The 16,559-nt window shown below is 34.5% G+C and overlaps 1 long non-coding RNA gene across 1 annotated transcript in view; it reads right to left on the reverse strand.

Annotated features, from left to right (window-relative positions):
* LOC141380898 (uncharacterized) overlaps positions 1 to 7,076 on the reverse strand; it is a 40,248-nt gene extending 33,172 nt beyond the window's left edge. Inside the window, exon 1 of the long non-coding RNA XR_012400261.1 lies at positions 6,934 to 7,076. This is a non-coding gene — a long non-coding RNA (uncharacterized lncRNA). The remainder of the gene's footprint in view (positions 1 to 6,933) is intronic.
* Between the last annotated feature and the right edge of the window lie 9,483 nt (positions 7,077 to 16,559).

Consider the following 16,559-nt stretch of genomic DNA (forward strand, 5'->3'; position numbering starts at 1 on the left):
CTACTTTGAATGATTCCGATTTACTATACGGTAAATGGCAACTGCGTTTCACGAAAGACGAAGTCAAGATGCTTTTCTCTAGGGGTTCTGAAATAACAATTTTGCAATTCTTATATTAAATTTGCAATTCTCAGTTTCACAGTTTATAGTCTTTTTTTTAAATTCATTCTTACACAATTTAAGAGTTTGTGCTCTCACAATGCTCAGGGTGTGGTCTCCTTTCTGAATTTGCAATCTTACTATCCTAAGTCTGGTTTCACAATTCTCAGTTTCGCAGTTTATAGACTAAATTGTCATTTATTAACCCCATTTAACAGTTTACTGTCTCACAATTATAAGTTTAAAATCTCACAGTCTTGAGTTTACAAGCTTGCAGTTCTGTTTAAACTCTTGCAGTTTGCAGTTTACTTCTTGCAATTGTCCATTTACAATCTCGCAATTTTGAGTTTACACAGCAATCTTGAGTAAACAATCTCATAATTCCGCGATAACACCTCACAATTCTAAGTGTAAAGTTATACAATTTTTATTTAATCTTATGAAAAAGATTCCCAAAGACAGTTTTGCCAAGCTTGTGGCATCATATTCAAAAAGACTTGAGGCTGTAATTGCTGCCAAAAGTCATCAACAAACTATTGAGCAAATACTTATGTACATGCGATTTTTCACCTTTTTATTTTTAATATATTTGCAACAATTTCAAAAAATCTTTTTTTTTCACATTGTTGTTTTGTGTGTAGTATTTTGAAGAAATAAATAAATTTTACACATTTTGGAATAAGACTGTAACATAAAAAATATGTGGAAAAAGTGAAGCACTATGAATCCTTTCCGGATGCACTGTATATGAGGCCGGTGATGTGAGTTAGTGATGACAGTGGATAACGAAACAGGACCAGGCTTGAAGCCTTCTGTTTGTTTTAAGTTTATTTATTTATTAAAATATTGAACATTCCCGCGTCCTCCTTCCCGTGAACTGATTACTATCACAATTCCCTATTTTTTAATTTTCCTGACAGAATCAAACTGTCGACTAACAGATGAGAAAGCGTGTTTTCGGGAATCTGTCATGTGGTCAGTGTCCTTGTGTGTTTTCTGTATTCACTGTTGCTGATTGAGAGAATGAGAGGATTGTAACACGAGTCTCTCCTCTATTCCATTTGAGCTCTGATTTAAGGCCTGTTGTTTTTATCCCCATAAATACCTTGAGTATAGGCGAGCACAATGCTTTATTGGCCACTGCTGCTCTTCACCAGCACAGCTTTACAAGGGAATGGGTGTCAAATAAAGCTTGTAATATACCGACCTTCCTCATAACTGTTGAGAGGCCATCCTGTGTGCTTTTAATTCATCTCATTCAGTCGACTGCGGCAGAGCAAATGCTGCTTAAGTGACTGAGAGTGACAGGAATATTCCTGGCCTTTAAAACTGATATGGTTTTTAGAAAAATAGATGAAAACTGGTATGGTGTTTATTAGTAAAATCAGAGTTTTTGTTTTTCCTCAGGTAAGTTACTGTAAGGGAATGGAATTTTTCATTCAGTTTAACTTGATTACTTGATGACTAATATTATATATGTTTATATGTATATGTATGTGTGTATATATATATATATATATATATATATATATATATATATATATATATATATATATATATATATATATATATATAGTGCACACTAAAGGAAAAGACGTGATAAAAACATCCTAAATACCGAGTTCAGTATAAGTACACCCCTCACAAATCTCTCTTTAAATTCATATTTTTATAGGAAGCTGTACAATATTATATTTGTGCATATACATTAGATTAGTCAGTATTGAAGCCAAGAATTGAGCTTATCAAACAAAGTAACTTATTATAACAGTCCAAAAACTAGTACACCCACATTTATGTTATAGAAAAATATTAAACATACGTTTAAAAAAAAAAGAAAAATCAAAAGAAGTAAAAAAAAAAAACTTAACAATTTTGTTGTTTGTAATTTTTTTTGCAATATTTTGCTTGAATTTACTTGTATTATCTTTCAGTTTCTAAATATGTTTGGGGACTAACATATTATTTTAATAAATATATCAGTTTAACAAATCTGTTGTTTAAATGCACCAAAATACATGCCTATATTCACTGAGAAATGGATAAAAATATGGGGTGTACTCAATAATGCTGAACACTGTATCTGATACATTGTCATACCAAACTAATAAAATAATAAAAAATAAATAAAATAAGATACATGGCAATTGAATCGATAAATAAGATTCCATGAAAATAATTTTTAACTGACATTAAGTTTAAAGTAGCATTACAGACTACGTTAAAAAGTTATAAATAATTACAGTTTTTAAAATCTTTTAAAAGTGGGACAAAACCTAACAAATGAAATGTTAGAAACTAAATCTAAACAAAGCAAGTGAAGGAGTAAAAAATGAATATGAATAAGCTTTATCTTTATTCACGGACAGCCCTATCTTCTATTAATAAACTTACTACAGTTCGACAAATATTGCAGCTGTTGGACAACAATGTACTTTTGAGACTTTGAGGAATGTAGCTATTTAGATTGCAACTATGCAGTTTATTCATAAGAATAATGCCTTAAATTTTAAAATATTTATTATTTTAGAAATTCAGCACATTGGCGGCTATCTGCCTGTCATTGAGTAGAGCAAAGAAATTCATGGTCGATGTTCTGCCACAAGATGGTGACAGAGACCGCATAATAAGTCCTCAGGGGAGAAAAACTCAGCGGAAATTTCAAACAACAGCTGAACAATACATTATAGAACAGGGGTCCGTTCTTCGTACCTCGCTTAAATTATCTAAGATTATTTGGCAGATCCTGGATCTTTTAATCTTGATAACTGATCTCTCGCTAATTTGGTTCTTCAAACGAGTTCGCGAATCAGATTAGAATTTCTGGATGAACTGATCTGAGATCGATGCGTGTGTTGTGAAGGACAGATCTATCGACCCTCGAAATCATGATCAGCAATGCAACGATTGGCTGACGGCACAGCAGCGTAATGACATCATCTAATTAATATTCAATTATCCATGTGAGCAAAATTACATCAAATTAGCAGTAAACGGCTTGACATGCAACAACCTTCCACATTTGTTGTGAGCTGCAGGCTTTCCACGTTCATGTGTCAAGAGTATTCATCATGTATTTCAATGCAAATCAATGTATTTAGTTCTACATTTAAAAAAGATTTTCTTTATTATAGTAGCCGTTTTTTAATCGATGTAAAGAATAACTGGTTGTTTACAAAAGCATTTTCATATTGGTAAAGGTGTCTGCAACTTTTGTGAAGCATCAAATCACCGGCATATTAACTATCAAAACATGTTTATGACTGCATAAATGTATTATTGCTTTAAAAAAAAGTCACATATTGTGCATTTCTATTATACACAATTTGTACTAAAGCCATCTAAAAAGTTCATATCAATAAGTTTTTTCTTTGCACCACCAGGTGGCAGTCTTTGTACTTTCAATTCGAGGGTGCAGATTGCATACGTTTTATTAATATGTATAACTTAATTTATTTTATTAATGACTATAACTTTATATATATAGTTTAAAAAATTTACCATTTTCCCAAGTGTATATAACTACTACTGTAAGAAAATATCAGAATTCGGAACATACTTTCTGCATTATCTTTGCTTGAACTAAGCCGATCTAATCCTGTTTATATGACTTGAACCTGCTCCCGATCAGGTTTGACCTAGCAGAACTGTTGCTATGACAACAACTCTCGGATCAGCTTTGAAGAACGAAACGATCCTGGATCGTGTCAAATCGTCAACATCCAAATCCAGCTAACCGAGTAATCCACGTACGAAGAACGGACCCCAGGTAAGTGACATTCTAAGTCTGTCTTTTCTTGCTTGTTGTTTTTTTGTACTGTCTTTATACCATAGTAATCTGGTAGTGTTTGCTTTGCTTTGGCTTTTTTTTTTTTTGGGTCAATTATTGTAATATCCCAATTGCAACAGAGAAATACTAGAAAATCTCTGCAGACTGGAGGAATTTCATGCCATTAAGCCTTATAATCCTAAAATGTGAGTAAAATCACCTGTTTTGTCATAACTGTAGACATTACGCTAGAGAATCATCCAAATACTAGCTCTAAAGTGACGTTGTTGAATGAGCAACGGCTTCTGCTGTTCTGGCCATCAGCTTCAGATGTGTATAAATGGCAGAAGAAAGTAGTTCCTCATACAAAAGGGTTTTTGAGACACTCCGTATTTGATTTTCTTTTTTATAACTATAATTATGCCATCGAACTGTTGTATAAATGCAATATCACACTCGTAGCAGTGCGATATGGCTGTTTATTGTCACTGGAAGGGGGGACTAAGGCAATTAGCCTGCAGCCTCGAGTCAACGTACACCTCACACCAGTGCCTTTTTACAGCCATATTGCACTGCTACTCATGTGATATTGTTCATATACAGTATATATGCAAAAACAAAATTAATACAGTTTTACTTATAAAAAAACTAGTTACTAAAATAAAACTGGCTATTAAAGCGAACTAACTAATGTTTATTTACTTACTCATCAATTTAATGTACTAACTAAAATGCCTAAATTCAAGCATTGATAATAATAAAGCCTGAAATATAGCAGAAGAGTTAGAATAAAATATTTTAGTCTATGGGAGCTTTTAATATTTCAGATCAGACACTGGGGTGCCAAAACCAGAGGTCTGCTATACAAACAGTTCAGCAACAACCATTTCCACCTTCCTTCTGCTTCTGCATTTCATATCAGTGCATGTCAACACCTCTGAGAAAGGACTCTGAGCAACAAAAGACATTTCGTCAAAACCAGAAACAGCAAAATATGGTGTGACATTTTCAGTAACTCTGCCGGTTGTCCTGAAAAAAGCGTGTCATTGGGAAAACAGTCGACCCGTCTTGAGGTCAAATCCGCTGACAGGAGTCAAACGCTCATTGAGTGCCTCTTCTCAGGTATTCTCACTTTTCAGAATGGTGTCGTCATGATACTGGAATTTTGAGACTACGAACTTAGATATGATACTTAAAAAAGTATTGATATTTGATTGAATAGGGTTGTCATAATACTGGGATTTTGATACAACAAACTTTGATACGATACCTTAAAGTATCGATACATGAAATAGAATAGTGTTATCATAATACTGGCATTAAAATACAACGAACTTCAAAAAAATATGATACCCTAAAAATACTGATATTCAATATAGAATAGGGTTGTCATGATACTGGAATTTTGATAGCACAAACTTTGATACGATACCATAAAGTATCGATACACTAAATAAAATAGTGTTATCATAATACTGGCATTTCAATACTACAAACTTCAATACAATATACCTTAAAATACTGATACTCAATATAGAACAGTGTCGTCGTGATACTGAAATTTTGATACTACGAACTTAGATACAATACTTTAAAAATTATTTATTTTCAATATAGAATACTGCTGTCATGATACTGGAAAATTTAGTACTACGAACTTTGATACGATACCTTAAAGTAGCGATACATGATATAGAATAGTGTTATCATAATACTGGGATTTCAATACTACAAAATAAAAAAATATATACTGTATGATACCCTGAAAATACTGATGCTCAATTTAGAATAGGGTTGTCATGATACTGCAATTTTGATACTAGACACTTAGATACGATACTTTAAAAAATAAATTTTATTCGAAATAGAATATTGTTGTCATGATAATGGGCTTTTGATACCACGAACTTTAATATGATACCTTAAAGTTATGATTTACAATATAGAATAGTGTTATCATAATACTGGGATTTCAATACTATGAAATTCAACAAATAATACGATACCTTAAAGATACTGATAGTTAATATAGAATGAGTTCATCATGATAGTGGAATTTTGATACTACGATCTTTGATACAATACCTTAAAGTATTGATACATGATATACTGTAGAATAGTGTTATCATAGTATAATATCAAAATATTTATATTTGAAATAGAATACTGTTGTGATGATACTGGAATTTTGGTACTACAAACTTTGATACGAGACCTTAAAGTATCGATACATGATATACTGTAGAATAGTGTTATCATAGTACTGGGATTTTAACACTATGAACTTCAATACAATACGATACCTTAAAAACATTGATACTCAAAATATAATAATGTTGTCATGATACTTGAATTTTGATACTGTGAACTTTGATATGATACCTTTAAATTATTAATAGTCATTATACAATAAGACCGCCGTGACACTGGAATTTTGACACTATAAACTTTGATGCGATACCTTAAAAAATATTGATACTCAAGATAGAATAATGTTGTCATGACACTTGAATTTTGATATTATGAACTTTGATACGATTTAATACACCTTGCCTTTAAAAAAATATTTATACTCAATATAGAATAGGGTCATCATGACACTGGAATTTCGATACAATACCTTAAAAATGATTGATACTTGATATAGAATAGCATCATTGTGATACTGAGATTTTGTTAATATGAACTTCAATTTTACACCTTAAAAATATTAATACTCAATATAGAAAAGGGTCTTCAAGATACTGGAATGTCAACACTACAAACTTTAATGCAATACCATAAAAATGGTTATTGGTACTTGATTTATGTAACAGAGGGTCTGAGTATTAGAATCCATATGCAGAAGTTGTATTAAAGCAGTCCAATCCAGTCAACAAACACAAGGGCAAATCCAGACATCGTAGTGAGAGTGCAGGCAGAGGTTTAGCATAACAACTATCCGTCCAAAACAGATCAAGATACACATGGGCAAATCCAGAAGACATGGTGAGAAGGCAGGCAAAAGTTCAAGGCAACAATAAGCAGTCCAAAACAGAGCAAGAGGGCAAAGACAGATAACGTACTTGATCAAGGCAGGCAGGGTCATACACAGGCAGGCAGTCATGAAAGGCTCTTGGAAAAACGCTTGGTAATGCAGGTAGACTGGAAATACTTTGAAAAGAAGCATGGCCTGAGCTCTTGCCGAAATACAGCACAAACAGGAAGTGACTGCAAAGGGAGCGGAGATGAGTCAGTAGTTGGGCGAGGGCTCCCTCTGCTGCTGTGGCGTTACACTATAAAATAGCGTCATAATAATATATTTTAACCAGTTTTTAATTATAAAATATGCAGTATTTAAATCAAATTCTTAACTATGTTTTGATTTTCATAATTTCTCCTGATTTGAACTTCTTCTTTTGAAATAGAATAAAATAAAATTAAATAAATAAATAAATCATAAGCATACCATATATATTTAACTGATCTTTATTCAAGATCTCTTTATTGCAGCTCTTTAATTTCCTAGTCAAATATATTCAAATCTTGATAGTCGATATAGAATACTGTTGTCACGATACTGGAATTTTGATACCATATCTTAAAGTATCAATACACAATATAGAAGAGCGTTATCATAATACTGGGATTTCAATAATACGAACTTCGATACGATACCTTAATAGAGTCAATATAGATCAGGGTCATCATGATAATGGAATTTCGATACTACGAACATCAATACAATACCATAAAAATGAACGATACTTGATATAGAATAGCAGCAGAAATAATATATTTTAACCAATATTTAACATTTTTAAATAACCATTGCAGCTAATTTCAAATATACAGTAATTAAATGCAATTTTAAACTATATTTTGATTTTCATAATTTTTAAATAGAATAAAATAATACAATAAAGTAAATAAAGCATAACCATAAATATATATATATATATATATATATATATATATATATATATATATATATATATATATATATAGTATAATAAAAAAATAAATATAAAGAATTATATTTTAATTCATATATATATATATATATATATATATATATATATATATATATATATATATATATTTTATTTATTTTTTTGTAAAATGTATTCAATTTAATTATAAACTTTCTGAAAATAAAACAAAACAAAAATTGTATAGGCTCATGTATGTTTTTGAGCTCTCTGAGAAGCCTCATTCAGTCATGTCTAAAACAGGCGCTTGTGCTCCCACAATCTGCACATCCTGTAGTCTGACATAATAATTATTCAGCTGAAGCGCGTTGTATTTTAAATGCTAATTCCTCTCCTTGATTCGCCTGCTGCTGAGTTCAGCGCAGCTCAGTGTGACACTGATCTAATCTCTAAACGTTATACGGCAGGTTCCTTCACAGAGCAGCGGGACACAGATTGCATCAAACATCTGATTGGATGCAAACGCGCCGACTCGCTTCTCTTTGATTTCAATGACGACAATGTAAATATGTGTCTAACAATACAAGCTGTGTACAAATGGAAATGCACCGAGATTGGCTATTAATTTGGAAGCCAATGCAGCAATGCACTGGCGTGGCATTTATTTCAGCTGTTCTCAGGACCGCAGACGTGTTCCCCCATGACATCAGGTCATCTCGCTTGTTTTCCTGCCGGTACCGTGGGCAGATAAGATGTTTTTCCTTTAACGTTACATCAAGGGTAACAAAAAATAAAATCAAACAGATGAATATGGCCATTTGCAGAATGCAATTTGAAATGAAAGCAAAAAAAAAAAAAAACAATTTCAGTCATTTTATGCACGGTTGTGCAAGCACTTGCTCTCTCTCAACTCGATGGTTACAGTATATTTTCTCAAATGAATAGAGTCAGCCTTTAAAATTGGTCTTCCATTAGGAGAAAGGACTGGAGGATAGCAGGTACAAACACCGCAATCAGATCCTTTCCTCCATTTTAACACGTTGTTGCTTTTCAGGCGCAGCTTGCCTCCGCCACGTGAGTCGGGCTGTTCAGATTCAATGACGTGTGATGAGACTCCATGCTGACCGCTTCGCTTTTGACACATGAAGCTAATTTCACAACACCCGCTGGCGTACAAGACACCCTAACCCAACACGTATACCTCCTTATGGTATTTTCATGCCTTTATGATATGGGTGAATTTGTCGTGCACAGTTTGCACGCTTCATATAAACAGTACTCAGTGAGAAACAACAACAAAACAGCTGATCTGGTGATCTTAACCCTTGTGTGATGCTTTCAAACACTCTGGGTGATTTTGAGTATTAATTTGGCCACAACTTTGCCTGTGTTTCAGCAACTAGAATGCATTGTGGTGACAAATCTAATTTTGATAAATATTTTGGGAAAATGCTTAGAATTTTTTTCTTTTTTTTAATTTCAATAAAACACGTAAATTGACTACCCTTTTGTTATGTTTGGGGCTGTTTATGCCCCATTGACTTTCAATATGCTCTCTTTTTGGGCCATGATGACACTATATAAGCATGCATTACGGATTGTTGGTGCTTTTCCCTCTTGGTAAGAGGTACAATTAGCCATTTTTACTGTTAATAATCATTTCAAATGCTTAGTTTCTGTCTTCTACTGCAGAAGTTCTCAACTAGTTTGGCCATGGGACCCACACATAGTCATCAAGCCGCAACCAAAATTTTTAGGAACTATAAAATAATTTTAGGAATTATAATGAATTTGCATTTATTTATTAACATACACAAGTAGTGACAGAAAATCACCAAGACTTACAAATAAACAATACTTTATCTCTGTCATTTAACAAAATGTGTCAAATTATAATAATATTACAGAGTAAAAACGTCAAATACTGTAAACAGTGGTTAGGGTAATGAAAAGTTCAGTTTTCATTAACTAAACTGAACTGTTAATAAAACGTTAACCCTGATCCTGTTGAAAAGAACAAACCAGCTAATTAAAGTAAAATGATTAAAATAGTCATAACCATTTTTTGAATAATCACCAGTTATTTGCTCTTCTGCTATTGTGGGGGCTTTCTTGATCTTTGCTAGGCAGTTTTGTGAGCGATGCCCTCAGCTGTTGGAGTCATCCGTGAAAATAGTCCACAGGTTTGTCTTTGCAACTGGCACTGTGGTTTTAAGCCTTTTTTTTGTTGTCAATATATGTAAATCCACACGTTACATATTCAGGGTCCTATACTTGCACTTTGACAAATTTGTTGCTACAAATAAATTTAATTTATTTACCCACTAAAAATGTTCCTGCGACCCGACCCACCAGAGAAACACTGTTCTACTGTATATGAAGGGTGTAAAGGAGACCTTTGCACACTTACCTCGATATGTCTGAAAAAAAAATCAAAATAAGCATCTCGGCTCTTAAAACATAATAAACATAATAAGAGCATTTATGCAAGCAGACTATAATCTGCTGTTTTACTCCATAGAACTCCATTTAAAAGCCAGAAACTTTTTTTGCAAGGCTTATCTAAAGGGTTAATGCTGCCAACTGATGATCAACAGTAAAAATTACTAATTTTACCTCTTCAGGGAAAACCTCCAACAATCAAGAAAGCGGTGTCATGGCTTTACAATCAAAAAATGTCATTATAATAGAAGTCAATGGGGCAAAAACAGCCACCAACACAACAAAAGGGTGGTCGATTTGAACAGTACAAAATAGTTACACAATAATGTGTAAAAATCAATGCTTTTATTGGCATTGCTGGTTCCATATAGAAACTTTGACATCTAATGAAACTTTGCATTCCATTTAAAGTTATTTAAATGGGAAATAGTTTTTTTTTAGAATAATAAAATGTGATTGGCTCTAAAATGCGTACATATGAGAGTACCAAGTAGACTTGAACACAGCATAAGCACATGCTCAACAGCGCACAAATACCTTCGGCTTAGTTTCAATTTCAGAGCTCACCACATTGGAATAAATCGTCCACTATTCCAGCATGTGTGCATTTCAGTAGCGGATGCCCTTCCTGCCGCACACTTATTCACACATACACACACTCACACACTATGGCCAATTTAGTTTATTCAATTCACCAACAGTATATAGTGCAGTGGTGGGCAAACTTTTTAGACCCGAGGGCCACACCAAATTTTGCAAACCAAGTGAAGGGCCTTTCAAAAAATAACTTTTTATTTATAGTGGCAGTAAATCAGACAGAAACATGTCACATTAACACCAAACTGATTTTTTTTTTTTTAATTATTAGGTCAAATTTACAAGTCAAATGAATTTGCACTGCTATTTATATTTACTTATCAATCATCATAAAACAATAAAATAATTGCATTATAAAATATAATAATAATAATAATAATAATAATAATAATAATAATAATAATAATAATAACAATAATAATTAATAATGTTATGTAATAATAAAATAAAAATAAGGTCAAGAATCTTGGTGGGACTCTGGAGTCAGATCTGAGTTTCAATAGTCATGTCAAAGCAGTTAGTAAATCAGCATACTATCATCTCAAAAACATAGCAAGAATCCGATGCTTTGTTTCCAGTGAAGACTTAGAGAAACTTGTTCATGCTTTTATCAGCAGCAGGGTGGATTACTGTAATGGACTCCTCACTGGTCTTCCTAAAAAGACAGTCAGACAGTTACAGCTCATCCAGATGCCAGTTACATTCAGAACAAATTTTAAAGTATTATTACTGGTCTATAAATCACTAAATGGCCTAGGACCTAAATACATTACAGATATGCTCACTGAATACAAACCCAACAGATCACTCAGATCTTTAGGATCATATAAACTAGAAGTTCCAAGAGTTCAGTCAAAGCAGGGTGAATCAGCTTTCAGCCACTATGACCCATGCTGGAATCAGCTTCTAGAAATGATCAGATGTGCTCCAACATTAGACACATTCAAATCAAGACTGAAAACACATCTGTTTAGCTGTGCCTTTACTGAATGAGCACTGTGCTGCGTCCGACAGATTGCACTATTATGTTTTTCTCTCTCTTCATTCTTTTATAGCACATTTTACCTGTTTGTGTTTTTTTTACTCATTTTTATTATTTGTTTTTATTTTTATATTACTTGTTTCTTTTATTCTTGTTTATGTAAAGCACTTTGAATTGCCACTGTGTATGAAATGTGCTATATAAATAAACTTGCCTTGCCTAATAATGTAATAATTTGTACAGTGAAGAATAGAAAATATATTGTCGGGTAGAAAAAAATCTCATATTAACACATTAAAAAAATAATTCTCAAAATTTACTTTTCAGTCAAATATACAATAATCTAATTTGCACTGCTTTTAGAATATACAGATCAATCATCATAAAACTTGATAAAACCACAAATGTTTGATAAAAGAACTTTAAAAAGGTGGATGTATGCTTGCAAAATATATACTATGATAAAAATTAACACATTTAACCAGCAATTATTATATAATTTGAGTCAAATGTACAACAATCTCATTTAGGCTTGTATTAAAATGCTCATATCAATCATTATACAACTATGAGATAAAACAGAAGAAGAATCTTAGTCTTTGTTATTCCAAGTCATGTTATTATGAGTGTTCATGTCAATAATGAGTCTGGTCCCCTCTCTTCACAAGGGTGTCAAAGTCTGTAGTTCTGCTACGGCAAAAACGCAAGGAGCAGCAGGCAGTTAAAATGCGAGGTGCGCAGGGCCCTAGCAGCGCGCAAAACCCTTGCGGCCGTTAGTAAACCATTCAAAAGAGGCGCCTCTCAACACATAAAGCACGTTCGGTGTGATCAGCCCCTTAGGTTGTAGTCTTTAAAATCAGCAATACTTTCTTGGCATATTAGACATACCGCTTTCTGTCCGATATTGGTGAAGAAGTATTTTGTTGTCCATTCTTCCTTAAACACACGACATTCAGAGTCAACTTTTCTTTTAATTACTCCTTTTCAGTCATTAACGGTCGAGTGCATTTTAATAATCGAGAGTGTGTTCTAATTCTACTGGTTGCACTAACTGTACCGCGTACAATACTGCCATCACATCGCGTACACTTGTAATTGCATCATTAATTTAATAATTTTGAATCAAACCGTTAGTCATAAGCAGTATTTTAATAACTCCCTCGCACCCCAAATGAAAGTGTTCATGCATATGGCCTGCGGGCCTTAGTTTGCCCACCTCTGGTATGGCGAATTCAAGGCACACAAAGGAAACCCACATAACCATGGGAACTCCACACAGAAATGCCAACTGGACAGCCAGGACTCGAACCAGCAACCTTCTTGCTGTGAAGTGAAATTTCAGTATCATTTGTCACAGAAATCAATACTTCTGACAACCCTTATTCCCACTTTACTGGATTAGACTCTGCTCTAAGGCAGGAGCCAATTTAGCTCACCCAAATATTGTTTTGTTTAAATCATTTCTTGTCCTTTAATGCAAACACTTATAAAGAATTTTATGTTTCACCAAAAGACATCCTTAGAATTGAAATCATTCCAAGTTTCTATGGTGCAAAAATTACCAAAAAAAAGTGAGTACAGTAGTTCTAGGAAATATGAAAAAGTTCCTCCTTAGTGAATAATCCTATGGTGTTGAGGAATATATTCAACCTATGTGGTCATTACCAGTGATTTTACCAAATTGACACCCCCTTCCATTTCCAACACCTGACATCGAACCATTGCACACTGTATAAGTGTGAACTGTGCTTTTGGGGCTGGTATAGCAAAACAATTCAGAGAAAGACATAAGGTTAAACAAGGTTGAAATTCAACTTACACAACTATAGCAGTGAGCAGAAACCAAAGAAGAAGACAAGATTGTCTTTCATCTGGTGAACGGGTTTTGGGTGGGACTAACTCCTTAGTATTTTCAGTTTTCTCCATTGTTTATAAAATTCCCCAACCCCCCTGTGTACCCCACTACTTGTTTCCACCCTCTACACCATGATCCGCCATACCTCTTTTGTTTCACCATGTGTCATAATTCAAACTTTTCCATCAACCAACACAAAACTTTGACAACAGCCAATAGCAGAATCATTGTATAAACAGGCATCTGCATACCTTATATCGGTGCCGGCTCTTGTGTTGGATGAGGAGTTACCTGAAGTTTTCCAATCCTGAGTGAATGCTCCTAGCCTCCTTGTGATGAATCCCGGACGAGCCCCCAAATTGTTGGACGACAATGAACATATGGTGCAACACCTACCTGAGTAAGCTGTAACTGGAAATGTGTATAAAATCATTTGCTAAAAATGGAAAGTTATGGTGAGGGACTGAAAGTAAACAATATTACTCTACATTTTAACAAAACACTAAATACAATGAATGGGTGGGGCTTAAGATTTAAAGCCGCAGGTACACAAATCCACCAGAATCAAACACAGCTAGACATGAGTGCCATTGAGCTGCTTTGACTTCACACACAGAGGCATTTAATTTCCTGTCTATACGTCCCTCAACACAAAGCACATAATATCTAGAATGCAGCGGAGGCGTTGTGGTGCCGTCATATGTGTAATTTATCACGGCCACATTCCTTTCCCTTTCTTTTTCCCTCCCCATCATCTCACTCCCACACACGGAAACACTCCCACACACCCCATGTTCTTCAGCAAATGTCTCCTGCATACATTTATTCATGCCAAGCCGTCAATCATTTTCATAATAAACAAGACATCACAATATGGACCGTGGAGGTTAATATAATAACGCTCTGTCTGTCAGAGGCACTGATGGAGTGTTTGTTTAACCAGCAGGGGTCAGTGTGGTCTCATACACACACACACACACATACACACACACACGCACATCTATACACTTACACACACTCGTACAGTGCTGAAGCCAAACGTGGCCCTCTTAACAGATGCCCTGTGTGAAATAATTCATATCGAAGCCTCATGCAGCACAATGGCCTCCATGTCTCTGCTGAATCTGAGTTCAGTGTTGAAGGCTCTCAGAGCTCGGTTTCTTCCATCGCAGAGCACCAGAGCATGTTGTTTAATTCATTCAAGTAACTTTGTCTCCTCTTTGTGTAAAGAAAACTGAAAAAGTCACTAAAGACAGAAACATATCACAGCACAAAACACAATTTAAAATCTGCTATACGCTTGTTTGCACAACCCAAGTGCTGTTTTATTTTCAGCAGGGTAGGAAGTTTTTGGGGTGAAAACATTGAATGTGTTTCAAAAACGCAGTTTGAGAGTAAATTAAAAGTGGATAACCTTGATGAATCCAGCTGGGGACTCTTTAAACCAATCTGAGATGGTTTAAGGGTTGTTTAAAATAGTTTTGCTGTCTGATCTTCAACTGGTCAATCATCTGAAATTGCACAAGAACATTGTAAAACCCATAGCATACTATCCTGGGGTCTGTTCGTTGAAACTCGCTTAAACAATCTAAGATGATTTGGCCTGGATGTTTTAATCTTGATAACTGATATCTGGATAATTTGGTTCTTCAAACAAGTTCTGGAAGTAGATTAAAATGTCTTTAGGGACTGATCTGAGATCAGATCACTGCGTTGTTGTGAAGGTCTATCAATCCTCAAAATCATGATATGCAATGTAATGGTTGGCTGACAGCACAGCAGCACAATGACATCATTGATTGATGATCGTGATCCTGAACCAGATTTTTACCCGAACATGCCAAAAACTACTTTAGATCCAGACAGGAGATCAGAATGACCACAATGGAAGCCTAAAACGTCAAACATGTTGCGTTTAACTGCTTTAAGCAGGTCTACGACAAATTTAATTCGAAATCTCATCTGGAATTGCTCGGAATCCATCTGAAACAAATCAACAGGATGGATAACCAACAAAGACCAGTAAACCCTCATAGACTTGGCTGATGGTCTAATCTGGTTGAAGCTGGTCTTAGAGTCTGGTCAAGCTGGTATCCAAATGGTCGCTCTTCTGGAAGCGCCCCAAACCCCCTGATAAACTAGCCAACAAACCAGTGGGAGACCAACACAAGCCAATAAAAAGGCATGAGCGAGTTTTAAGTGCTATTCTTCTGCAGAACCAATATGCATAGGTCTATTTGGTGGTCCTATGTGGTTTAAGCTGGTGTTCAATCCTGGTCAAGCTGGTATTTTTAAACAGGTGTCCCATCTGAAACCCCAATTAGCCTCTTAAACAATCCTGCATCACCAGAACTGGAGTCCAGCAAACATGATTAAACTACTTCAATTTGGTCTTAACTGAATCATACTATTCTTCAGGCCTCGAATACCAGACTCCCACCTGAACATGCAAACAAAAAACATTTAAATCCAGCTAAAATATCAGATGACCATGATGGAAGTCCAAAAAGACAAACTTATTGCTTTTAACTGGTTTAAACTGGTTTTCAACATCAGATTTCTCATCTGGAATTGCTCAGAACCCATCTGAAACCTACTGGAAAGACTACTGGCGAAAATCGTTGACCAACAAAGACCAGTAAACCATTATAGACTGATTATAGACTTATTGAAGCTGGTCTTAAAGTCTAGCTGGTATCCAAATGATTTCTCTTCTGGAAGCGCCCAAAACCCGCTTTGAAACTGGCCAACAAACCAGTGGGAGACCAACAAAAGCCAATAAAAAGGCATAAGTGGGTTTAAATAGCTTTTCTTCTGCAGGTTACTATAATTTGATCAATGAAAACTATTAAAATAAGCATTTTTATTTTGCCTCAACATGAAATTGAATCTTAATTCTAAATT

Source organism: Danio rerio, chromosome 25, assembly GCF_049306965.1.
Source record: "Danio rerio strain Tuebingen ecotype United States chromosome 25, GRCz12tu, whole genome shotgun sequence".
Lineage (NCBI taxonomy): Eukaryota > Metazoa > Chordata > Actinopteri > Cypriniformes > Danionidae > Danio > Danio rerio.